General features: G+C 36.6%; 1 protein-coding gene across 9 annotated transcripts in view; it reads right to left on the bottom strand.

The window, feature by feature from the left end:
* Nucleotides 1-26,067, bottom strand: part of PKIB (cAMP-dependent protein kinase inhibitor beta) — a 230,635-nt gene that overhangs the window by 70,493 nt on the left and 134,075 nt on the right. For 7 of the 9 annotated variants that reach the window (XM_058435535.1, XM_032157999.2, XM_032158023.2 and 4 more), the window contains exon 2: nt 23,414-23,498. The exons of the other annotated variants lie outside the window; for them this stretch is intronic. The gene's annotated coding sequence lies outside the window, so the exon portion shown is untranslated. The remainder of the gene's footprint in view (nt 1-23,413; nt 23,499-26,067) is intronic. 9 annotated transcript variants of the gene reach the window in all.

Raw genomic sequence — 26,067 nt, 5'->3', positions numbered from 1 at the left:
ATGAGGAGATAGAGACAGCCTCTTTGAGGAGGTGAACACCTGGAGATGTACATGGCAAATATAGCTAGTGTGCATAGAGCAAACATATGGATCATTGGTGGTCTTGCCTTTACTGGCTTTTATCTATAAGCCAGTTCTGCTTTGACACCCTCAGTACTACATCTGTAATTTCGGAATTCCCTTGTTTCTCTCATGTTCCACTCCCTGGACACCTGACACCCCCATCAACCTTCTTGCCCCCTCACTTCTCCCACCTGGGTTTCTGGCTGAAGAGCTAAAGCTGCAACTCCATGGTCCTGACTCACTGTGGGTCAGGGGCAGTGACAGCCAGACATGTGGCATGAATGGGGACAAATCTCAGTAGTGATACATCAGTTTGGCTAAAAAGCTCTCCTTGATGTTATGGGAACAATTTCTTAGCACAATAGGCAAATTTAATTTCTCTCAAATTCAAATACTATATTTAAAATATACTTAAGTAAAAAATTTTATTTAATTCTCCATGAATTGATTCTTTTCAACTGTATAGCAATATGCTTAAAGTCTTAGTGTGCAGTTTACTAAAATAAAAAATGAGATTTACACAATTGTTACTATTCTCTGAAAGAGGATTTAAACTTTCATGACATGTCTACAACACACTATTCTTTTATGTAACAGACTTATCAGGTCTTTTATTTAATGGAGACAAAAAGTCATCTGGTCAGATTATACTGGTACATACAATAGTTGCATAGTCAATTGTTTTTACGTATCAATATTTGTAAGTGCTAAGCCTGAAGATTTCCTAGAAAGAAAGAAAAAGAATCCCTTAAGAATAATATATCATACCCAGACAAACAAAACTCACAATACCACAAAAGATAAATTATTATCAAGGGGGAGAAAAAAATACAAAAATATAACAAGGTTAACGTTGAGCTCAATTTTTACAATTTCAAGCACCTTTTTAAGTTTTTGTTTCAAAGCTCTAGATCTGGATAGAACATAAATAGCTACTTCTTTCTCAGTATTTTATACATGGAAGAATAAACTTAAAATGACTTTTTTTCCTTATATAGGCTAGTATAATAGTCAATAATTAGAGAGCCTTATAAAGGCTATCTAATTTTTTAAAAAGTAAGTTATTTTTATTAGCATTATCAATATTAAGGTTATTCTCTCTAGAAATATATATTTTTCCCATAATTCTCATCATTATTAGTAGCTATATATGTGTATTTTTATTTATTTATACTGTTTTCTCTACTAGACTGTTACCTCCATGAAGGCAGTGTCTTCATCTGTCTGGGCTGCTACAACAGAATTCCATAGAGTGGGCAGCTTATACACAACAAAAATTTATTTCTCACAGTTCTGGGTGCTGAGAAGTCCAAGATGAGCACCAGCAGATTCAGTCTCTGGTGAGGGCCTGCTTTCTGGTTCATAAATGGCCACATTCTTGCTGTATCCTCACATGAGGAAAAGAGAGGGAGTTCTCCTGGATCTCTTTTCAAAAGGCACTAATTCCATTCATGAGGGCTCCACTTGCATGGCCTAGTCACCTAACAAAGGTTCCATACCTCCTAAAACCATCACCTTGGTATTTATGATTTCAACACATAAACATTTTTAAGTGGAGAGGAGAACACAAATATTCTATCTCTAGCAGTCAGGTGCCATTTCCATTTTTTGTTCCACATTTTTAGGCACTCAATATATGTTTTTATTGAAACAATGAATTTTTATAATGATAAACAAACTAGATGGTACTTATACATAAGAATTAAAAGTCCCTGGATCTAAGCTACTTGGGAGGCTGTGGCAGGAGTATCTCTTGAACCCCGGGGGTGAAGGTTGCAACGGGCTGAGATCATGCCACTTCACTCCAGCCTGGGCAAAGCCTGGGCAAAAAAGTTTAAATTCTGTCTAAAAAACAAACGAACAAACAAACAAAAAATCCCTGAATATTAACTGAAATGCAGGAGAGAAAACATGAAGGCCAAAAGTAATTTAAGTTTCTAATTATATTAGGAGAACGAACCAAAAAGTGAGCTAACATGAGTCATATTTTTCTCCTACAGGAAAAAAATCTGAAGTATTAAGATACATTTCTCTTTCTAACACTAAAATTGTGAAATAGTATGAAGTTAAAAAAATAGAAATCTAGTGTAATATATTCAGACAGGTTATGAGTAAATCAGTACAGAAAAATATAAAAACTGATGACTGGGAATAAGGCTTACCTCTGTTTTTGAAAGTTGAGGATAGAACACCAAAATGTAGATTTACATTCTTAAAATCTGCAATCACATAATAATGTTGACCGATATTTATGGTCCTACTTAGCCTTGGTTAAGAACCCTGTACCTAGCAGACCTTCAATAAATGCCCATTATTAATACAAACAATATTCTAGAGGTAAATGGCAACTTGTGTGAGTTTACCTTTAGCATGTAAGATATGGAGTCACAGTTAAAGGACTGGAAGAAATGGCTGGAAGGACAACTCTTATTTCCACTCAAAATCCTATTTGTTTCCATATTTTTATGTTCAGGAAATGGAGGGTTGGCAGCAAGGAAAATACACTTTGCATCTATCCTGTACCATGTACTTTACACAAACATGATCTTATTCTGACAGAATGCTCTGAATTATCTACATTTTCTTTATGAGGAAATCAGCTAACCTCCTAATAAGAATCCAAACCCTGGTCTGACTCCAAACCCTAAATTCTTCACACTTTGTCTTATTGACAGAGCAAAACATAAAGATTAGGGCTTAAGAAAGACTAGAAGAGACAATAGAAAGAATCAAGTTGGCTTCAAGCACTGATTATCTGGCCTAAAATAAAATAGAGGTGTGTATCTTGCTGACCATAATTGGAGACAGGGAAAGGCACCCAGTAAAAGAGGGAACTGTTAATTGTCAGGAAGCCCCCGCCCTGCCTTTTTTGTTTGTTTGTTTTGAGACGGAGTCTCTCTCTGTTGCTCAGGCTGAAGTGTAATGGCGCGATCTTGGCTCACTGCAACCTCCGCCTCTCAGGTTCAAGTCATTCTCCTGCCTCAGCCTCCCGAGTAGCTGGACTACAGTGCATCACCCTGCCCAGCTAATTTTTGTACTTTTAGTAGAGACAGCGTTTCACCACGTTGGCCAGGCTGGTCTGGAACTCCTGACCTCAAATGAACCGCCCGCCTCGACCTCCCAAAGTGCTGAGATTACAGGCGGGAGCCACTGCGCCTGGCCAGGAAGCCCCTTAACTCCAATTTTTTTTTTTCGAATAATCCCTTCAAGTTACATTAAAGAGAATGCATTGAGTTTAACAGAGAGAATAAAGTACACGTTTCGGAGTCAAATTCCCCCCACCTCATCCCCACCCCACCAGGTTTGAATGATAAAGCATCAGAAAACCTGCTCTAGAAGTTCTTCACAAAAATCTCTCTCACAGCCGTAGATTGGCACCTGCAATCCTGTCAGAGCAATTTATGTCTTTCCTCTTGGTCGCCAGAACACATGCAAAAGAGGAGAACAGCCCAACACACACCATTATTCCACATAAGCAAATAAGAGCTTGGGTGGAGATGCTAGTCACCTGGAAAAACAATCCGGGAAGCCCTTTCACCTTGCTTGATGATGACTAATCAAATGTTCACCCAGGAATGTGCTCCTTTCACTCAGCCAAGAGATCACTCTAGTCATGTATCAACCTCATTATTTTCTTTTTAGTACATTTTAAACATTTTAAATAATAGACTGAGAAAGCTCAGTTATCCAGGGACCAGTTTTCTGGAACTTTCCAATTCTAGAATTCTTCCTGACTAGCCAAACAAAACCAAACTCCAAACCTATTAGCAGAATTAGCCCCTGCACAGGCAGCAATACATGAGTCCAATTGAAAAGGGTCCTGGACCCAAAGATCAGGATGACCCCACTGTGTTATGGATGTGTCATTTCAAAGGCGTTAATAACAATAGACCACAGGCAATTTTCTGAAGAATGAACAAAAATCTGTTGAGAAAAGACCACCTCAATTAAACCTTAGTGGGGGATGGGGAACTGGGGAAAGAGCCAAATCATGCTACCAAGGAGCATTTTGTGGCCGCAATATTTCATTCTATGTTTTAAAGAAAAAGAAACTATTACCTACAACTTCTTCAAGAAACCAAGTTCTAGAGCCTGTGAGGATAATTAGCTTCAATCTTTGTGGACACAGCACCTACATCTGCCTACATGTGGGATGACTCTGAGTCATCCAGAGCAAAGTTAAACTACTGTTTAGTTAGGCCATAGGCCCCAGTTGTTCAATCAAACATTAATCTAGGTGGTGTGGTAAAGGAATTTTGTAGATATATGTAACATCTATAATCAGTTGATTTAAGTAAAGGAGATTATCATGAATAATCTTGGTGGGTTTGACTCAATCATCAAAAGAACAGATGAGTGCTTTCCCTGATGAAGAAGACATTCTACCTGTGGCCTATGCAGCTTCAGTTTCCTCCAGGGAATTCCCAGCTTGCAGATCGCCCTAAAGATTTTGGACTTGCCCAGCCAGCTTCCATAATCACATAAATCAATTCCTTTCAATAAATCTCTTTCTCTCTCCACACACACACACACACACACCCCAACATATATGCACACAACATATATATATGTATGTATATACATACATGTACATTCTCCACAAATTGCACCTAAAGTTATGTCAGAGCAATTTCTGTTTTTCTGGTGGAGCCCTGACTGACCCATACAGATTTCTGCCCTAAGAGTGGTTCCACAGGAACAGAATTTTTAAGGATAAGCTTTATGAATTGGTTTGGTTCTGCTATTCTTGGAACATGTTCTCTAATGTGATTAAATTTAAAGGTATTAAAGACAATTCTCAGTTGTGAAGAGGGTACTGGTAGTCTATGGCATGATGTGGCAATAGAGAAACACAAATATCACCACTGAGTACTCATAATCAAATATTTGTAAAAGGCAAGGTTTTAGGTGACCATATATTTCATGCCTTAGAGCATTTTAGCCAAACTAAAGAGTATGATGAAATTGGCAGGTTGCTGCCAACTGTGCTATGGAAAATGGAAAGAAAAAGATAAACTCAGGGCTTGAAATTTCCTGTTCAAGCTCTGCATAAATAACCTGAATACTTCTATGTCTGCCCAAAAGCAAATCCTTATCTCCTATAGCCACAGGGCTAAGATTTCAAAGCCAGACTCTCACACTGTGAGTTGCTGAATTATAACACAAAATGAATTTCTCCTGTTAAAGTAGGAGAATTGATTGAGAACAAATGGGATCTTGAAAATTAGAATGGGGACATATGGGAAATCCCCCTCAAACTTGTGACATCAAACCTCTAAATTCTGATAAGTTTATTTGCCAAAAGAAAAATCTTTTCACCCCTGTCTGAGGTTAACTGCGCATTGCCTAAAGAACCAGTAATGGCTGCTCCTGAGGTAGGTGTCTTGCAAGACCCTGTTGATTCTCCTCAGAACTTGTCCCTGACACCCCTCTTTGCTTCTAGACTTATAACTAGACTCAAGTATCAGCAGGCCCTAAAGATTAAGGTACAAAGTGTAGTCCACAAGGAAGTGTGCTACATACCAAATGACTTGTATGAGTTTTCCAATTTATACAATCTGGGGAATATGTAAATGAATATTAAGTACGTGGGATAATTGTGGAAGGAACATAAAGTTGAATCACATAAATCATTTCCTTTCAAGTGCATTCCTAGAGGGATTACAGGGATTAGTGCCACCATCAAGGACTTGAAGGATGCAGGGGTAATGATTCCCACCACATCTTGTTTCACTCGTCTATTTGGCCTGTGTAGGGCCTTCCACCATAGTAAAATTCCCATAAAGTTGAATTAGGATGAATTTATTGATATCATCCTACTAAGCAGAGATTCTGGATTCAGTATTTTAGCTCAAAGGGTTAGAAAAGGCTCTAACAGTTTGGTTTGTTGGCTGAAACATGGACTACAAGGCGGTCTACATTAAATGAAATCAAATGCCAGAACTAACTGCCTTGCTACACTGAAGAGGAAGGTATCCAAAGGCTAGAGAGGGAGATCGAAATATTAGAATAAATTTATCATGTAAGACCTGCTCACATACCCCAGGAGAGTCCTGAGGACACACATTTCATCATGATGGTGAGAAATAAATTTGTGAGGGGAGGCCCCAGCATCCTTAAAGAGCTCTGTGGTCATTCTTCTTACAGGTCAGACATTACAGTGGGAATTGCTGCCACTGAACTGGGTGGGATACCTAAATGCAATAAGGATAATTGGCTTCCTTGTGGCAGCCTTAATCATCAAAAACAAGATTGATGTGGTTACACAGTGAACAGCAAAGACAATGCAGTAATCAGAATAGTCTAACTTGTGGAGACCTTTGGAATTGGCTAGTTGATCATGGTGTTTCTAGAAAAGAAATAGGTAATCTACTAAATTCTTAATCTGTATATAAACAAGAGTTATAACACTACTGAACTATGGAGTGAGGTCAAGTAGAAATCACCAGAACTGTCTCCACTTAGAAAAAGAGTAAATCAGAAGCAAATCTGTATTCCTAGAGGGATTGCAGAGCTTAATGCCACCATTAAGGGCTTGAAGGATGCAGGGGTGATGATTCCCATCACATCTCATTTACTCATCTACTTGGTCTGTGTAGGGCCTGCCACCTCAATGAAATTCCCAGGGATCTAGTGGTACGGGGCATGTTAGACATATCCCTTCTAAAGTAAAGATTAAGTTGTTGCATTTGGCTTCTCATACAACCAAAAATGAAGCACAATGCCAAGTGGGCCTCTTTGGATTTTAGAAGCAACTTATTCTTTATTTGGGTGTACTACTTTGGCCAATTTATCGAGTGACCCAAAAAGCTGCTAGTTTTAGATGGGTCCCCAAATAAGAGAAGGCTCTATAACAAGCCCAAGCTGCCATGTAAGCTTCTTTGTCATTTAGAACATATGATTCATCAGATCTGGTGATGGTGCTTGAAGTGCCAGTAGCAGATAGAGATGCTGATTGGAGCCTTTGGCAGGTCCCTGAAGGTAAATCACAGTGCAAACTCTGAGGCTTTGTTCCAAAACCCTGCCATCTTCTGAAGACAGCTACTCTTCTTTTGAGAAACAGCTTTTTGCCTGCTACTGGGCCTATGTAGAAACTGAACACCTTACCATGGGCCACCAAGTTACTATGAAATCTAAGCTGCCTATCATTAAATGGTTGTTGTCTGACCCATCAAGCATTTTAACGTTGGGCATGTACAGCTGTACCCCAATATCAAATGGAAGTGGTATATATAAGATTGAGCTGAAACAGGCTCAAGTAATTTACATAAGGAAATGGCCCAAATCCCATGGTCCCCACTCCTGCCTTTACCTTCTCTCTACCAGTCAATACCTATGGTCTCCTGGGGAGTTCCCAGCAACCAATTGACCGAGGAAACAAGATTTCAAATGGTTTACAGATGGTCTTGCATGATATGCCAATACCAATGCTCTACTGAATGTAGAGAGCGATTGCACTACAACCCCTTTCTAGTACATATCTGAAGGACAGTGCTGAAGAGAAGTCTTCCTAGTGGACACAACTTTGAGCAGTGAAGCTGGGTGTTCATTTTACTTGGAAGGAGAAATGGCCAGAGGTAAAAGACTATATTGACTGATGGGCTGTGGTCAACAGTTTGGAGATGGCCATCAACTTAAAAGGAACATGACTGAAAAATTGGTGACAAGGATAGCTGAGAAGAGGTATGTAGATAGACCTCTCTAAATGGACATAGAACATAACACTCATGTCCCATGTAAATGCTCACCAAAAGATGACCTCAGCAGAGGAGAATTTTAATAATCAAGTGGGTAGAATGACCCATTCTGTGGATACTGCACTTCTTTCCCCAGCCACTGCTGTCTTTGACCAGTGGGCTTATGAACGATGGCCATAGGGAGGCATGAAGGTTACGCGTGGGCTCAGCAACATGGGTTTCCACTCAACAGGGAAGCTGGAGATGGGCCAACCTAACTTCAGCCACTGCTGAGTGCCCAATCTGCCAGCAGCAGAGACCAACACTGAGTCCCCAATATGGTATCATTCCCTGGGTGATTAACCAAGCTACCTGGTCACAGGTTGATTATATGAGACTGCTTCTATCTTGGAAAAAGTGCTGCTTTGTTATTACTGGAATTATATACTTACTGTGGATATAAATTTACTCTCCCTCATGTAAAGTTTCTGTCATAACTACCTCCTCGAATTTACAGAATACTTCATCCATGCTTACAGTAATCCACACAGCATTGCTTCTGATCAAGGAGCTTACTTCACAGCAAATGAAGCACAGAAAGTCTAATTCACTGATCTTACCATGTTCTCCATCATCCTGAGTTAGATGGCATAATAGAAAACAGTGGAATGGCCTTTGAAAACTCAGTTATAGTGCCTAGTAGGTGGCAGTATTTTGCTGGGCTCTGGAAATATCCTCTAGGAGGCTGTAAATGTTCTAAATCTAAATATGTATGTGCTCAATATGTGGTGCTTGATCTCCTATTGCCAGGATTCATGAATCCAACAATCAAGGGCTGGAAATGAGAGTGACATCACTAACTATTACACTTAGCAATCCACTAGAGAAATTTTGCTTCATGTCCCCACAACCTTATGCTTTGCTGGTGGAGAGCTCTTAGTTTCAAAGAGAGGTGTGCTTCCACTAGGAGACAAAAGGATTCCACTGAACTGGGAGTTAAGGCTGCCACCAGTCACTTTGGGCTCCCCAGACCTCTGAATCAACAGGCAAAGAAGGAAGTTACTATATTGGTCGGGGTGGTGAATCCTGATTACCAAGGGAAAATTGGGCTATACCACGCAATGGAGGTAAAGATGAGCATGTCTGAAACACAGGAGATCCCTTAGGGCATCTTTTATCGCTACACATTCTGTGAAGACAACCACAATCATTCAATTCAGGCAGGACTGCTAATGACCCAGCTCCTTCAGGAATGAAGGTTGGGGTCACACCGCCAGGCTAAGAACCATGACCAGCTGAGGTGCCTGCTTAAGAGCAGAGAATTATGAAATGGGTAATGGAAGAAGGGAATCATAAATACCAGCATTGACCACATGGCCAGTTCTAGAAGCAATTCTGTAAATTTTAGATATCCCTTATTTTGTTAGAAATGTGTGTACACATGTATTTAAGATTTTTGCTTTCTTCCCTCTTTTGTCATTATTATCTAACGTAAGATATACTAATAATAGCTAACTTTATATCACAGTGTTTAAGCTACAGAATGTCAAGGAGAACAGTGAATGACATTGCATCCTCTTCTAGAGAAAGGGTTACCATGTTTTGGGTTGGAAAACATGCTTCAAGATAGCTGTATCGCATTAGGTGGACGAACGACTTTGCTATGTTCTTTATTTTGAGATTAAATAAGGTTTCAGGAAATGCACATGAGTCTAAAGTTGACAAAGTGTGGACTGTGATGTAGTGATCAGCTTCATGCATCAACCTGACTAGCCCGTAGTCCCCAGTTAATCAATCAGACACTCATCTAGGTGTTTCTGCAAAGGAGTCTTATAAATGTGATTAATATCTGCAATCAATTGACTTTAAGCGAAGAAGATTATCCTCAATATCTTAGTGGTCCAGATTCAATCATCTGAAAGAGCCTAACAGCAGAACTGAGGTTTTCCTGAGGAAAAAGAAATTCTACCTGTGGACTGAAGCTCGAACTCTTGCCCCAGAGTTTCCACCCTACCCTTCTGCCAGTGTGTGGATTCCTTAAGCCCATTCCTTGCAATAAGTTTCTCAATGTATATCTCCTACTGATTCTGTTTCTCCATTTCTCATCTCTTTCTCTGGTGGAAGCCTGACTGATACAATTGCATATAGATTTTGAGGGAATGTAAAAGTGGAACATATTAAAATGACTTCCAGTAAGAAAAATTCCATTAAAAAAGGAAAGCTTTGTCATCCATCATGATTCCCAAGGGTGTACTAGAAATACAGTATTTCTACGAAGAAGGTGTAAATTGAGATACGAAACTAAAACCCAATATAATAAACTACTTGCCCCAAAGTCACACAGGTGAGAATTTGAAGCTAGATTTTATGACAGAAACTTTTATTTTATTTTAATTACATAAATTAACTTCTATTTAATAAATGAATGCATTGTTTCTCTAGACAAGATTCACCATTGTAAAGAATCTAATAAAAAGAAACATGGATTTTTTTTCCTCTATCGAAAATAGTATTTGGAAAAACAATGATAGCACTTTGAAACTTCATAGTAACTTAGATTTTTTAAAAGTGGGCATCAACTAGAGATTTAGTTTCAAAATGTAAAGCATGAGAATGCTTGGATTTTGTTTTGAGGGTTTCGTTTTTCTTTGATTAGAAATATATAGGTACACGTAAAGTCCAAGATCAGTAATAGAAGGCTGTTAAATGCTAAGACTCAAGCAAAAGAGTCAATGTTCAATTTTTTCTTAGTCCTTAGAAGTGAAGTCCCTAGTTTGATGTAGGGCATTCCCAAATAATGTAACTGGGGCCGATATTCCCCCAAATAATGATTGTCAGGGAAAAAGCCAGTTAACACTCATATTATTGTAAGGAAATTAATTTCAGCAATTTCCACATAATTTTCTCTTCTATTACAAGCAAGCTTCAGTCAAAAACAAAGAACTACTTCCTAATTCTTTCACTGTATACTTTCTTCTTAGATAGATAACCTCTTCCTAAGGATAAATCTAAGCCGAATAAAGAATAATAACACCTCCATATTGCGTGCTTCACTTCACCTAGACCCCATGTGGGCAGTTTCAACTGCAGGAAGTTAAGTCTGATCTGAAGGTTACTACAACCTTTGCAAAAAAAAGGCAAGGTTGATTGTATCAAAGTTGTCTTTTAATCTCCTCATCAGTAATAAAGTAAAGCACAATTTTGTAATTAACACACTTGAGTTTTTCAGTTTTCAAAAGGTGACAATCACATGAGTCTGCACTAAGGAAGATGGAAGTCAGCATCTTTAAAGACCTTCCTGGCTCCCAGCTCCAGTATCCTTCCAATCCACACAACCCCCAAACCTGAGGATGTCACAAGTATCCTTTAACCCGTGGCCCCACATAACAGAGTTTCTGCGTTAATGCCCTATGTAGTTCAGTATTCCCTCCAAGATTGGCCTCTGTGCTAGTCTATCCAGGTTTCCCAGGGTCTGTATTTCAGGCCCCAGTCTCAGCCCCAATCCATGGGACCCACAGTCTGTGAACAGATCTATCTGTTTATCTGCCTGAATATTGTCTGCTTCCAGACTCTGTGTCACCACAGCCCACCCACCTGCTGGGACACCATCTGCTGTACCTTGCTGGTCCTAGTGGACTCCGACCCCCTATCTGCCAGGACAGCCTCCTGTTGACATCATTATTTTCTCCAGATAATCAGCCTACTAGCTCGGTTGGACTTTCTCCCATCAGTGGAAACAAGTTCCAATTCCAACGGCCTCTGTCACACTGGAGACCATGCCCTGTCATTAAAAAACAAACTAACCCATCCTCTACCACCAACTCTTATACTGACAAGTTTACACTACTCTTTGTCCTATAAAATATTCCAACTTAACAGGTTTCAAGCATAATTAAAACAGATTGTGGATTATTTAAGAAAGAGCTACGTGTGTATGATAACCCTAAAAGATAGAAGTCATGTACTAACCTGTACTAAAGAAAAGTGATAAACAGCAGAATATTTTCACTGGCAATACAGAACTGAAAAACAATAATCAAATTCAACTTTCCAAACAGTCTGCCATCTAATAGCACAGTTACAAAGACAAAAATTGACAAATAAAATAAATGACATTAACCCTTTAGGAGGTAAACAAAATGTGTACCTAATGCAGAAACAAGTCCCAAACCCAGTTACAGGGGTTGTCACAGTCCATACAACTCTAAGATATATGAATATTTTGCTTAGTTTTTAAAGCAGTCCCTTTGTTTCTGCAAATGTGCCTTGATTTAAAACAAATGACAAAGAAATCATCAGTGTTAGCTGTATAATCATTAATACTCCACATAGAAACAATGTTTTCACCACTCTAATAATTTCAAGATGTATTGAAAACAAAGGCAAGAAACACTTAAAATGATAACAATTCTCAAACTCAAAGTACTGTTTGTAGACATCAGATCTAATGAGGTCACATCACATTAAAATGTTATTAAATAATTAGCTGTACAGGCAATATTCTAAGTACTTTACAAATATCAACTGCTTTAATCTTCTGAAGAACCTTGGGGGAGAGGCACTAATATTAATACCATTTACAAATGAAAACACAGAGACAGAGAGATTAAGTTAATTTACCAGCTGTCACACAGCTAATAATAAATGACAAAAGTAAGACTCAAATTCAGCAATCAATGGTTTGATCCCCTACACTTTTCTGCATCTCTGAATGACTTCTGAGGCTCTTGTAGCCAGAAAGGGGCAAAGCAAGGTATAGAATAGAGATTTGACTTCCATTGTCTCATGCTCTTTCCATAAAATCATCTGGTCAGTTCAAATGTTCACCTACTGTTAGAAAGACTAAGAAATTCTATGTAGTGGACTAGTCAATTGTCACAAGCAAAAACAGCAAAAGAAATATAAAGCATTCCTGAAATCACAACTTTATGTGATATGATTAAACTATGATATACATTTAAATACCAACAACAGAATTCACAAACTAACATATAGAATAATTTTAAGTGAAGTGGCTCATTTTGGGTTAACCCCTTGCAATCAGCTCACATGATATGAAAAAACAATATAACCACAACCCAAATTAAACCAAAGAAGAGCTTTCACTGATATGAAGCATTGTTTTTTCATAAGCCACACTACAGCAACCATAACAAACAGAACTGACACATACTAAAGACTTTACCAATAATTAGCAATGAAAATATTCATGATGTCTTCCAGCAATTTAAAGACACATCTTCTAAGACAAACAAACAATAATAATCAGTGTATGTGCAGCTTTTAAACAGTGATTTCATCTTTATGAAAGTTATAACCTCAACCTTTTAATGTTGTGTTTTTAAAAAAGAATACATTTACACTTCCCTACCAATGAAATTTGATTTTTTAAAGACTATAGTTAAAATTTCGATGCTATTTACAAGGTAGGATAATAGTTTGACATTAAGTTAATCAAAAATATTATGTGTTCTGAAGCATCTGTAAATTAGAATATTATAGGCTGAACATATTTGTAGAGAATTCAAATTACCATTATTTTATTAAGAACATTAAGTGAAACTTGAAACTTAACACATGATAGATCTTTGCTTGTAATGTATCACTTAACTTATACTGAGTATTTTAGCAATTACATTTTTATTTCCAGCAGGTAATCAAGAATACTGATTTTAGTGGCATTGGTGGTAGAGTGGTGATCATAGCTGCCTTCTAAAAATGCTGATTTTTATTTATCTTATAAATGTGCAAAACATTTTGGAGAAACAAAAATAAATTTGAAGTGAGCAAAACTTAATAGTTAACACCAGGTTACATAGCTGGTTAATAGTAGTCCTTGAAATACCTAGCTCAAATCTCAAAATCAAACAACTGCATGGGGTAAGAAATAGAAAGCTTTCTACTCCTTTGTTCTGTTTGTTATGCTGCTTCTTATGTTTCGAATACATGTAGAGAACTAAGATAATGCATTCTTAGAGCTGCCTCATTAGAAAAATGAAAAAGCTTTACCTTGTCTTCAAAATGGCTGGTAACAGTATAGCTTTAATTTATCCATTCTTCCTTATGCTTGTTCTCTCCCCTACCAGGTACACCTAAATACTGCCTCTTTTTTAAAAAAAATTAAAAATCTGCAATCCTTTTAATCCTAGGAGCTATACTAGTTTAGAAGTTTAAAATGAAGATGTAATGAGGAATTTGGTGTCCTAACACCATGAATCATAGTGATACAATACCAATATCACCTTTACTGTGAAGAATACCTGAGACCAAGCCTAGGTAAAGGAAATTGCAGGCCTGTATTGAACATGCAAGTTTCAGGCTATAGTTTAATTAGTGAGTCAATTTTCTGTCTCCAGTACATTGGCACACCCAAACCTTAAAGATATGTCACACTCATTACCTAGCCGGAAATCAAGACAACTGTACGACAAAAACTAAGCTGACAGTCACTAGAAAAGTGATGATGTCTGGTCACCAGTGACACCTCATTTTCCAGACCACATTCTCCTACCTAGGGGTACAAATGGGATAGAGTGAGAAGAGGGAGCAAATAGCTTTACCTGGCATGTGAGATAGCAAGTATAAGGAAACAATGGTAGATTAAAACTATACTCTTACCAGCCATTGTGAAAGCAAGGCATCAGACTTCATTTTTCTAAAGAGGTGGCTCTAAGAATGCCTTATCTTAGCTCTCTGCGTGTTTTCTAAACATAAGCAGCAGAATAACAAACAGAACGATGAACTAGAAAAGCTTTCTCTTGCCCCATGAAATATTTTGATTTTGAGATTTGGGCTGGATATTTCAAGCACTGTCATTAACTAGCTATGTAACCCAGTGTTAAAAGAACAACTTTAGACAAAATAAATTTAAGAGTTTATTTAGGCAAAGAATGAATAATGAATCAGACAGTACTCAAAACTGAAAGAGGTTCAAAGAGCTCTGCTCTAGTAGCCTAAGCAGTGGGCTTTTATAGTCTAAACATGGAAACAAAGTAAAAAAAATTACTTAATTAACTATAGCTATGCATTTCCATACAGTTCAATGGGAGGTCTCCTGTTATATAAGCAATCAGCTAGCTGGGTGTCTGTGATTGGCTGAAACTCAATCCAAAATTAATCAGTAACAGCCGGGAGCTGTGGCTCACGCCTGCAATCCCAGCACTTTGGGAAGGCGGGTGGGCGGATCATCTGAGGTCAGGAGTTTGAGACCAGCGTGGCCAATATGGTGAAACCCCGTCTCTACTAAAAATAAAAAATGAGCCAGGTGTGATGGCATGTGCCTGTAGTCCCAGCTACTCAGGAGGCTGAGGCAGGAGAATCATTTGAACCCAGGAGGCAGAGGTTGCAGTGAGCCGAGATCGTGCGGTTGCACTCCGGCCTGGGTGACAGAGTAAGACTCCATGTCAAAAAAAAAAAAAAAAAAAAAAAAAAATTACTCAGTAACAAGGAATGCCTCTAAGTTAACTTTTGGTGTGGCTTGTATAAGGGTTCTGGAAACAGAAACAATCCTAGATGAATGGACTCCTGATTATTTGGCTTTAACACCAGAAAGTCACATCACCTCTCAAAGCTTTGTTTTCTTCATATACAGTCTGATCCTTCATTGTGGTTTGCCTGGAAAAATTCTAGTTTATTCATATTTTCCTGACTTCCCATCCAGTTTAGCTTTTGCCATTTTCAAAAGTTCTCAGTATTGGTAATATATAAAGCCATAAATTAGAATGATGTTTTCTTCCAACTTTTCTAGCAATAACGTTCTGCTATCCATGGGCCCAATTTAGGAGTAGGGAAGGCCACTAGATGTGAATAGCGAATGAAGTGTTTCATTTACCAAGTGAAATACACATTTCGCAGGGAGAACAGAGCTAGAACTATATATATGTACCTATATTTCAAAAACGATCTTTTGAAAAGAAGTGTGATATTATTTTTGTAAGTTAAAAAACACAAATCAAGACCAAATATTGGAATGGTTGTATAAATACATGAGCGAAAATATAAAATAGACTGGAACAATGCATACTAATTCATAGGAGCTTCTGAGAGGATACTTAACTGTTGCATTTTATTTCTTTATAAAGGAGACTTTAAGCAGACGTTATAAAATAAAATGAGTCAATTTTCAGAGGTGGGAAATTGATGTTATTCTTTGTTCTTCTCTTCATTATTTAAATGTCTCATTATTGGAATTAATATTCTTATGAATTACACGAATAAAAAAACAGAACACAGACTATGAAAACAAAGAGAAGGTGAAACTAATCTAAGATAGGCCTGGAAAAGTGAGCCCAGAGAATTGAAATATTTATTTATTTAAATATTCATTATTGCAGCTGATAGGCATGTGAGAAGTGAACCACAGTTCGCTGAGTTAACGTTCTTACAAGCAATCACTAATTGCTTTATGTGTCTCACGTCGGCATAATCTTGCTCTAGTTCACCACCTGAGTCCTTTTGGACTTTTTACTGGCTAGTTCAAATTATGCAACAGTTGATACCAACAACATGATTAAAAAATAGGAATTGATTACAACACGGATACTTAGAAGTAAACTCTAGCAACTTTCAAACTCATCCAACTTGCATGAGCAGGCTCTCTTTGAACATGTCACAACGTGTTGTCCAAGATCTCCTTTGATATGACAAACTGAAGTTGACAGTACAGGTCTCTTAGAATACTGCAAAGTAGAAATTGAGCTAAAAAAAATCTTTCCAGCAACTAAGAACAGGTAAATAATAAGGAAATGGTAATGAAGTAGAACAATTGTCTTGGCAGCTTTTCTAATGTTGTATATGTTTAGTATTTCTCACTGTACATTTTAGAAACATTTTGTTTTTATGAATCCCAAATAAGAAAAGAGGAACTTTTTACTTTAGTGGGTGTTATTTTAACTTTCTGGATTGTTTAAGGGAGTCCAGATGTTTCCCAAAATGACATTCTAGTTCCCATGTATTGAGTACCATCTATTGAGTGCCCATTATATAGCAACCATTTTGAATTAGTTCATTTACACTCATTATTTTTTTCTCTTCTCAGCACAGCCCCGTGACATGCACTATCTCCTTTTCTCTGATATAGGCACTAAGGATCAGAGATGAGAGATTTGGTCAAAGCCTAAGAGTAAGTGACAAAGCTGGTAGGTCTAACTCAAAAGCAGCCTTGTAGTCCCTTATTGTATTGTCTTCAGGGGAACCCTTACCACATCAATGGTTTCAACAACAGACCCAGGAACTTTTGTCTTTGGAGATGAATTAATTACCCACCCCCAATACCAACCCCTCACCCTCCCACTTATGACCAATCAACTCAGTTATCAGAGGTAGCTTGTTATAATTTCAGGAAGCCTTTCCCTTGATTAAGCAAGAATGTTTTCTCCTCTAATTCCATCCATTCAAATGTAGTTTTCCCTTCTCAATCACACAGATTTTTTTGACATGATATTTCTCACATAATTGAAGAAAGTTAGCACATCTTCTCTAGGACCTCCACAAAGAAAACATCAGCCACTCTTGATATAACACCTTTTGGGTCTCCTCACACTCCTCTAGTCAATTTTTCTCTAGTTCAGAATTTCCATGCTAGTGATTCACAGACTCTGTAGAATTGCAGTGTCTTTAGCTCTGATCCCCACAGCTCACAACAGTGCAGGGCACAGGGTAAATGGAAAAAACGCTCAAAGAACTCTTACTGAATGAAGAAATGAGAAAATGAGTTTGGCATACTGCAAACATTAATTGACAATGACTTTGATCACTAAGAATTAGTGCTAATCTGTTAATGATCACCTTCATTCTTTGTATATATTCCCTTTACTCTCCTTGACGAGGGTGTCTGTGTGTTCTGCTCCAATGTTTGTTGGTTGTTTTGTTTTGTTTTCCATTTTCCCCTCGAGAATTCACTGCTTACAGTGTTTGGACAGTCTTCAAAAAGTGACAGTCTGGCTAGCATGAACATTAACAAGATTTATTCTTTAAGTTTAGGGTTATGCTTGTTTGATTTGGTTAGTCGTGCTTAAAACAAAATGGCTAAATTTCTCTTTTGCCTTTATTAGCCAAGAGAAGAAGAAAACATTTTACACAGTTCTTTTGACTAATTCCAGACTTTTTTCTGGTGGTGGTCAAAGAATATATGTACTAAGTGTAGATTTATGAACAAATAAAGATACATGTTTAAAAATCAATGTTTATTTAGCAAGGGTATTAGAGCTAAGGTCTATTCTGTAGTCTTTTTTTCAGTTTCAGGCACTTTTAGGCATGTCTCCTGAGCCAGCAGGATGAATCTGCCAGGGATATAACTTCATGAATGTCTAAAAGTTCTTATAGGAAGGACAGTGATGATGGCTGTTAACCAAACCCCAGGACCAAGACCTGCCTGGCAAAAATCCACTTCTTAACAGTCCTAGTCCTTGTGTAAGTCAGGGAAAAACTCTTTAAGGTGGATGGATAAAAAGAGTTGAAGTACTAAACTCAATACAGAGACAATGATCGGGGTTAGAAGGCAAGAGATGAATGGCTGAAGGCAGAACTTTGGGCAATTTGAGCCCTGAAACAAAAGGGCAACACAGGTGGGGGAGCAGATTCCCTGTCAGCTGAGAGACTGCTAGTAGGAGGACATGAAGCAGAGTGAGTGCTCTCTGGAGGAATAGCAGTGAACAGGAGTCAATGCATTGGCCAGAATCATGGATAGGGGCTGGATGTGAACAGAAAGACTAGAAAGTTCACGGGTACACTGGTTACTCTTTCCCATGAGATATTTGGACCTCAGAGTCTAGTAATTATGCTGATATGGCCTGGGACAGAAAATTGCTATTTTGTTAGTGCTAGTTAATTATTACAGTACAGGCTGGTACAACCTTGAATATTTTACCTAAATTAAAACTTAAAAAAAATTATTGGTCATTAATTATAATACATTTTCCTTTCACACTTCCTCTGAGTCCCCAGCATTGAAGGAGCAGCAGTACTCTGGAAGGACGCAAACAAACTTTCTTGTATCATCAACTTCAATAAAACAGGAAACATTTCTCTCCAAATTTTATCATTGTGTCACTCCTCTGCGATTATCTACTGCATTATTCAAGACAGAAATTGAATTATTTCATTTTTATTAGCGATAACTTATTTTAACATGTTATTTTAATTCAGAGATTACTCAAGGAGGTTGCAAATAATTTCTACTGAAATAAAATGCCCAGGCACATGTAAGAATTATAAAACTCTCTGGTTGAACTCCTCTACTCTCTTGGATACTCTAAGCCAAATTTAATTGATCTTTTTAGGTGGAACAATTCACCTTTCCATATTATCACTGGTCTTTACTAGAACTTCATCTTTATTTATTTATTTATTTATTTATTATTATTATATATATATATTTTTTGAGACAGAGTCTCGCTCTGTCACCCAGGCTGGAGTGCAGTGACATGATCTCTGCTCACTGCAAGCTCCACCTCCTGGGTTCAGTCCATTCTCCTGCCTCAGCCTCCCAAGTAGCTGGGACTATAGGCACCCACCACCACGCCCAGCTAATTTTTTGTATTTTTAGTAGAGACAGGGTTTCACTGTGTTAGTCAGGATGGTCTCAATCTCCTGACCTCGTGATCCACCTGCCTTGGCCTCCCAAAGTGTTGGGATTACAGGCGTGAGCCACCGCGCCTGGCCTTCATCTTTATTTTTAACTAAGACATATTATGTATTCTTCACACAAAAATTTCTGTGATGCTGTGTGCCTTCAGGAGATAAAATAGCAAATTAGTACTATCCCAGAACAATTTCTGCTTTACAAAGCCATCAAACAGTAATATATTGGAATGTTAGTCAGAACTTACTGATTTATTAATTCCATTTCTCCTCAAAAAATCAAGAAAAAGTAATTTTCAAACATTTATTAGGTTCATGCTATTTGAATCTCTTCTCTGTTTTATATGTACAGAAGTTTTAATATATCTACAATCAAGTCTATCAATCTTCAATTATGATTTTTGCCTTTGATGTCATGTTAGACAAGATTATGAAATTATTTGCCAATCTATTTTCCTCCAATTATGTCTCTGTCATTGTTCTGCTTTTATCAATCTGACAAGTATTTGTATATTGTATAAATAAAATATCCAAATTTACATGTTTTCCTAACATTAACTAATTATTGTTGTTGTGCTTTTTGAATAGTCATTACTTTCTCCATCAACATGAAATGTGGTCTTTCTTATGCATTACTTTTACATGTGCTTTGATCTGTTTGGGGAATTCTCAAACTGATTTGGCTTCTCTAAGTTTCTATATTAGTAAATAGTACCACACAATTTTAGTAATTGTAACTTTTTAATATGCTTTAATACTGAGAAATAGCAAGTTTCAACTTTCTTCTTTTTTCAAAAATGTGCCTCTTCCAGACTGTCCATGCTTCCCGATGAATTTTAATAATCATTTTGCTAAGCTCTCTCCAAAATCCTTTTTTGGATTTTAAATGAAATTGTACTGACTTTATAAATTAATTTGAGGAAGCTAACATCTGTACAACATCTATTATTCTCATCCAAGAATACAATATAAACCTTCATTACTGCTAATTTTTCTTTCTGCATAACATACTTAACAGCCAATTGTTTATCTTGTGTTTCTCAATAGATATTATTTTCTTAATTTGTCTTGTACATTTCTCTAATAGTTTATTCATAGCTATATAATATTTAATTGCTATGATGAGATTTTTCTAATGTTTTTTATTTGTTGCTGTCATAGAAAAATCAACTGATTTTTACACATTTATCTTTTGTATAGTTACTTAACAAAGTTCATTACCCTAATGGTTCTTCAGTTAATTCTCTTGAGATTTTTAGTAAAATACATATTTTTAGCAAAAAAAGATATAACCTTTTTTCTAATAATTATAACCTTTGAGAGGCAGCATAACATGGTATTTATGATTAAAGACTCATGGATCAAACCACAAGAGTTTTAATTTAGCTCTGCTACTTATTAGTTTCATGACCTTGGCCTTGTTACTTAGCATCTCTTGGCATCAGCGTCCTAATTTGTAAAATAGAATGATAGTAGTCCATATCTCCTAGGGTTGTTGTGAGGATTAAATGAGTTAATATTTGTAAAGTATTTAGAACAGTTCCCAGCATATATAAGAAAAATGCAGAAAATATTAGTCTTTTAAAACATTTATTGCGTTGGTTAAAATTTGTTAAATGATATTAACTATAAGTGATGAAATTGGTCCTGTAGTAAGCCACTAGGGTTTTTCTGCTTTCTTGAAATCATGTTTTATATTTTAATGACATTTCTCTATTCCTAAATTACTATGCTACATGTATGTGTGTTTTCTTAAAAGAAATATGGTTGCATTTTATCAAGTGTCATTTGAAATCTATTTGGAAGTTAAAATAGGGGTTTTATTCTTTGGTCTAAGACTATGAAGTCAGTTTGGTAAGTTTCCTGATACTGAACCACTTTCTCATTCCTAGAATAAACACCATGTATTGTATTATTCTATTTTATTGATATCTACATTATTTAGCTAGTATTTCAATGAATTTTTATGATTTTCTTTTTTGTGATACTTTTATTAGTTTTGTTTTTTTTTTTACTTTTTTAGTATTGTGCTTCTTATTAAATAAATCAGAAAAATGTTTTCTCCTTCAAAGAATTCATAGAGTATAGGGATAATTTGTTCCTTAAGAGTGTATATTTCTAGTAATAGATTATAAATAGCTGATGAAAATAAGGTACTATAGTCATTTAAACATAGTGTTTTAGCTCCCACCAAACATTTCTATTTAACCTGGTCAAGGACATAGGCTTATGCATCCGACAAAATTAGGCTCAAGTCCTAACTCACCACCCACTTGCTAAATGTGTGCATTTGGCAAGGTATGCTTGTATCACAGGAAATAACCATGCCTTCCTTACCTTCCTCATAGAGTTATTGTGAAAATTAAATAAGATTATGCTTATAAATCACCGTATACTCAGCCCACAATATAGACCCAAGAAATTATTTTATATGTTAGTTTTAATTTTCCTTAAGTACAAAATTAATTCTTGTTTATAATTCTACTTATTTTGTTCTAGTATGGAGATTCTAGTGGTTTATGTAGAAATATAAATGGTTTGGGTAAAATTATTTGTGTGAAATTATTTTATAATAAAAGTAGATTTCAATTAAGACGTTATTCTTAAATTTATTTTTAGACATGTTGACATAAATTTAAATTTTCACATCAAAGTAAAAATGCTCTGATGAGCCATGGAAATGAACCTATTGCCAATGTTAAATGAAATCACAGAGGGTTAACAGGAAAGTTGTACACTGGTTTTAAGAAGACCAGGCAATAGGCCCAAACCAAATGTAATGTCTTCCACTCCTTCCTGCTTCCCTGGAGTTGTGTTCTAGTAGGAATCTGAGAGGGGGAGAAGAACTTTGGAGCCTTCCCTTAGGCTGCAGCTGACCTTGGATTCTCTTGCTCTGTCATCTAAGCTGCAGTGGAGAAGCAAGATTCTCACTCTGGGTAGGAGAATGTAGCACTAAGGGATCTAGGTGCCCTCAAATACAAGTTTTACCAAACTGATAACATTTATTCATTTATTTATTTATTTATTTAATTTATTTATTTATTACTTATTTTTATTATACTTTAAGTTCTGGGATACATGTGCAGAATGTGCAGGTTTGTTGCATAGGTATACAGGTGCCATGTTGGTTTGCTGCACCCATCAACCCGTCATCTACATTAGGTATGTCTCCTAATGTTATCCCTCCCCTTGCCCCACACCCTCTGACAGGCCCCAGTGTGTGATGTTCCCCTCCCTGCGTCCATGTGTTCTCATTGTTCAACCCCTACTTATGAGTGAGAACATGCGGTGTTTGGTCTTCTGTTCCTGTGTTACAAATTGATAATATTTTTATGAAATACTAATAAGACTGCAATATGAATGTGGCCTCAATTTTCAAAGGATGCACTACTGTGTAGGCAAGTATGAATATATACAGATCTTTGTCATAGATGATAGATGATAGATGATAGATAGATAGATAGATAGATAGATAGATAGATAGATAGATAGATGATAGATAGCCAGAAGATAGATAGAACAGATATCTGTGAGATACTAGCACACAAAAACCTGTCTCTCAAACAAGTATTAACTTGAGGTTTATGTTTACCTATTAGTGTCATCAAGAATATTTAATTGTATGTACTGATTATAATTCTATTACTGTGGTCTCTGAGGAGAGTAGTAATAAGAAAAGCAGTCAGTTTATAAGACCTGATCAGCAATATGAATTTCTCTTCTATTTTAAAGGCTATAAATTTCAAAATATTATTCTGATGGGCTAGCCGCCTCTACAAGAACCATTTAAATAGGCACAGCTAAGAGTGGAAATATCAAACCAAGCTCAGCCTCTACTAATCACTTATCCTTGGCAGATATGAGTTGAAAATGTGTATCTTAAGGTCCCAGTATGTATTGTTTGCTATTAATTAGAAATTAACAGTATATTCTATCAATCTTATATTAAACTACATTGTTTTCTAAAATGAAGATATCCCACCATACATTTTCTTTGCTGTCATCTGGCTTTATAGCAACAAATATATTTTTAGGAACATCTTCAATATATTATTCCATATGTTCCAAGATCAATGGAACAAAAATGTACTTACTCCTATCTTTCCTGTCCCTGGCACAGGGTTTTCTGCTTTTCCCAGAGTTCTCTTGATCAAGTGTCTTTTCAGTATTGCATGACTCCTGAAGGAAACAAAGGCAGGAAAAGATTTATTAAGATAAACATCTCTAGTTTCTTGTCTCTTGCAAAAAAGAACAAGTTGTTCCTTAGACAAAAAAGTCTAATTTAGTGACCAAATGTCACATGTTTTTAAAACAACGTTTTCATTGTCTTTTTTATTCCTTTTCCCAAATTGTTTTATTCAGTTTCTCTGATAGCAAGAGCAGGACAAATTTTCTTGAGTAAGCAGCTCCATACACCCAGATAAATAAGGAATGTATTTCTTTGTATTATTTTGTTCACCATTCAAATACATCAATTGTATTCTGAGCAGTCTTTCTCATGTTTTGCTCTAAAACTGTGTAAATTAACAGTCAGAGACATTCTTACTAAATAGTAAAATCAACAAGAAAGCAAGATTTTTTTTTTAGATTTTCAAATTTCCATTGAAAATAGATTCACTAGATGAATGATAGCCTTTCTCAAATGTGTGATTTAAAAAGCAATATATCCCTGCAACCGTTCGTCTTTGAATTTAACTATGACGGAGCAAGGACATTGTTTTCCTCAATCACAAGATCTAGTGATTGGAATTTTTGGAGAAAAATGAATCCAATAAAATCCAGTCTATGCATAATGCCTCACCATCTAGAGGTAATCTAACATTTTGCTATGAATAGGTAGCCAATCAACTTGCATATTTTTTGCTGATCATATTCTTTTAGGTATTTATATGTAAAAAAGTCCCCATTTAAAAACGAGTTATTAGCTTTAAATAGCTGGAAAACAACCTAGTTATTTTCATTTCCGTATATACTTCTGTGGAGGTGGCCACAACTGATCACTGGGTTAACCAGATGCCCTTTCACTCAGGCAGTCTACATATTTGAGCAGACACATAGTAAATGCTTAGATGTTAAAAATGAATGAGCCATGTTTCTTTCATTTTAGGAAGATCATCTGTTTCTTTTTCTAAATGCGGGGCCAGTAATGTCAACACTCCTCTGCTTGTATACTAGGGTTATTCAGAGCAGGGAAGAGTCTAGTTTTATATTATGTATTCAAGGATCAATGTTGTCTGCTGTCTTCTCTTCCCTGTTCCTTTCTAATAAACCATCAAATTTTATCTATTCCAGGCTCTTAATGTTCTTCAATTCACTCTTCGTTCCAATTCCATTTGCATGGGCAAATCTAGTTCAACTCTCCCCAGCCATAGCTTCTTCCATTCCACCCATTCTTCCAGGGGTTATGACATCTCTCACTAGTCTCCCTGGCCTGAGTCATTCCCCTTCCAATCCATCCTCCACACACCTTTCACACTGGGACTGTAACTGAACTTCCAATTTGTATACAACCCAAGAACTGTATGTGGTGGAGATATTTCACTATAATTCTCAAATAAAGTATCTTTTTCCCCAAATGTCGACATCATTATGTTAGCCAATCTAAGTTAGTTTTCAAATAGTTTGATTACTCTCTCCTTTGCTTCTCACATAGCTTACAAATGCACCAGTACAAGAATGTCCTAAGGGCATTGCAACATAAAGGCAGAGGCACTGAACTCAGTTCTAGTTTCAACTCATCTATTTATCAGCTGGTGATTTTGAGAAGTCATCTCCTTTCCTGGAAGTGAATGACAGACCTTTGTTCATCAAATGGCATAATAATATTAATCCTGCCTGTCTCTCCAGGTTGTTCTGAGATTTAAGGAAGATCACATACAATGAAATTCCAAATAAATGGTTATTACACTCCCTGAAGATCTGCAAAAGTATAAACTTGCTTCCTTTGTTTAACACTAAATTCAGATTGAGACCCAAGAGGTATCTGTGATCACACTCTTAAGTCTTACAGCTTTCTTTTGGAAATGTGATGTTCTAAAGAATTTGTTTTGGCTTCCCAAAAAAAAGAGCACCAAAGGAAATATACTGTAATATATTTGGATGTCAAAGACACTCTGAATCTAAAAGAGTGGGAAAAAGGAAAGGGAGCTCAAAACAGTGACAAATCTCAATTGGCTGAACCTGCCATTTAATTAAAATAACTCAACTGCCATATGTGGCACAGATATTAATGCCATGTTCTTCAAACTCCGCTAATATCTCCAGAAATTACTGGACACTAATATAAAATATGTCCCTATTCTCTGTCATTGTGTTGTAGAGTTTTAAATGAAAGAAATGTAGAGTGTGTGTAATAGGATGTTTGTTTGTTCTGTTTCCAAAGAGGAAATAAAAGATATCAACCAAATATTCCTTAATATATAATTAGCACTGTGGCCTCAGCTCAAGGAAGTCCTTATTTTAGACATAAAAACGACAAAAAAATGCTGCTAATCCCTGCGTTCCTCTCCTTCAATCCCTGAGTTCTCATCTCATCTCATCCCATCTGCTGGTTTCCAGGTAACTTTTATATGGGCTTTTGGATGAGCATTCGTTGCAAATACTTTTAGATGATACTGATTATCCTATTTAACCTCTTTACTGTTTTAGATCACTCGGTAATTAGCCAAACAGTGTACTGAGGATCATAAACTGAAAAGAAACAGATATAGCATATCTGTGCAGTATCGATTTCGTCAGGCTAATGGAT

This window comes from Hylobates moloch, unplaced genomic scaffold (genome assembly GCF_009828535.3).
Source record: "Hylobates moloch isolate HMO894 unplaced genomic scaffold, HMol_V3 SCAFFOLD_2, whole genome shotgun sequence".
NCBI lineage: Eukaryota > Metazoa > Chordata > Mammalia > Primates > Hylobatidae > Hylobates > Hylobates moloch.
This window is presented reverse-complemented; position numbering and strand designations above follow the sequence as displayed.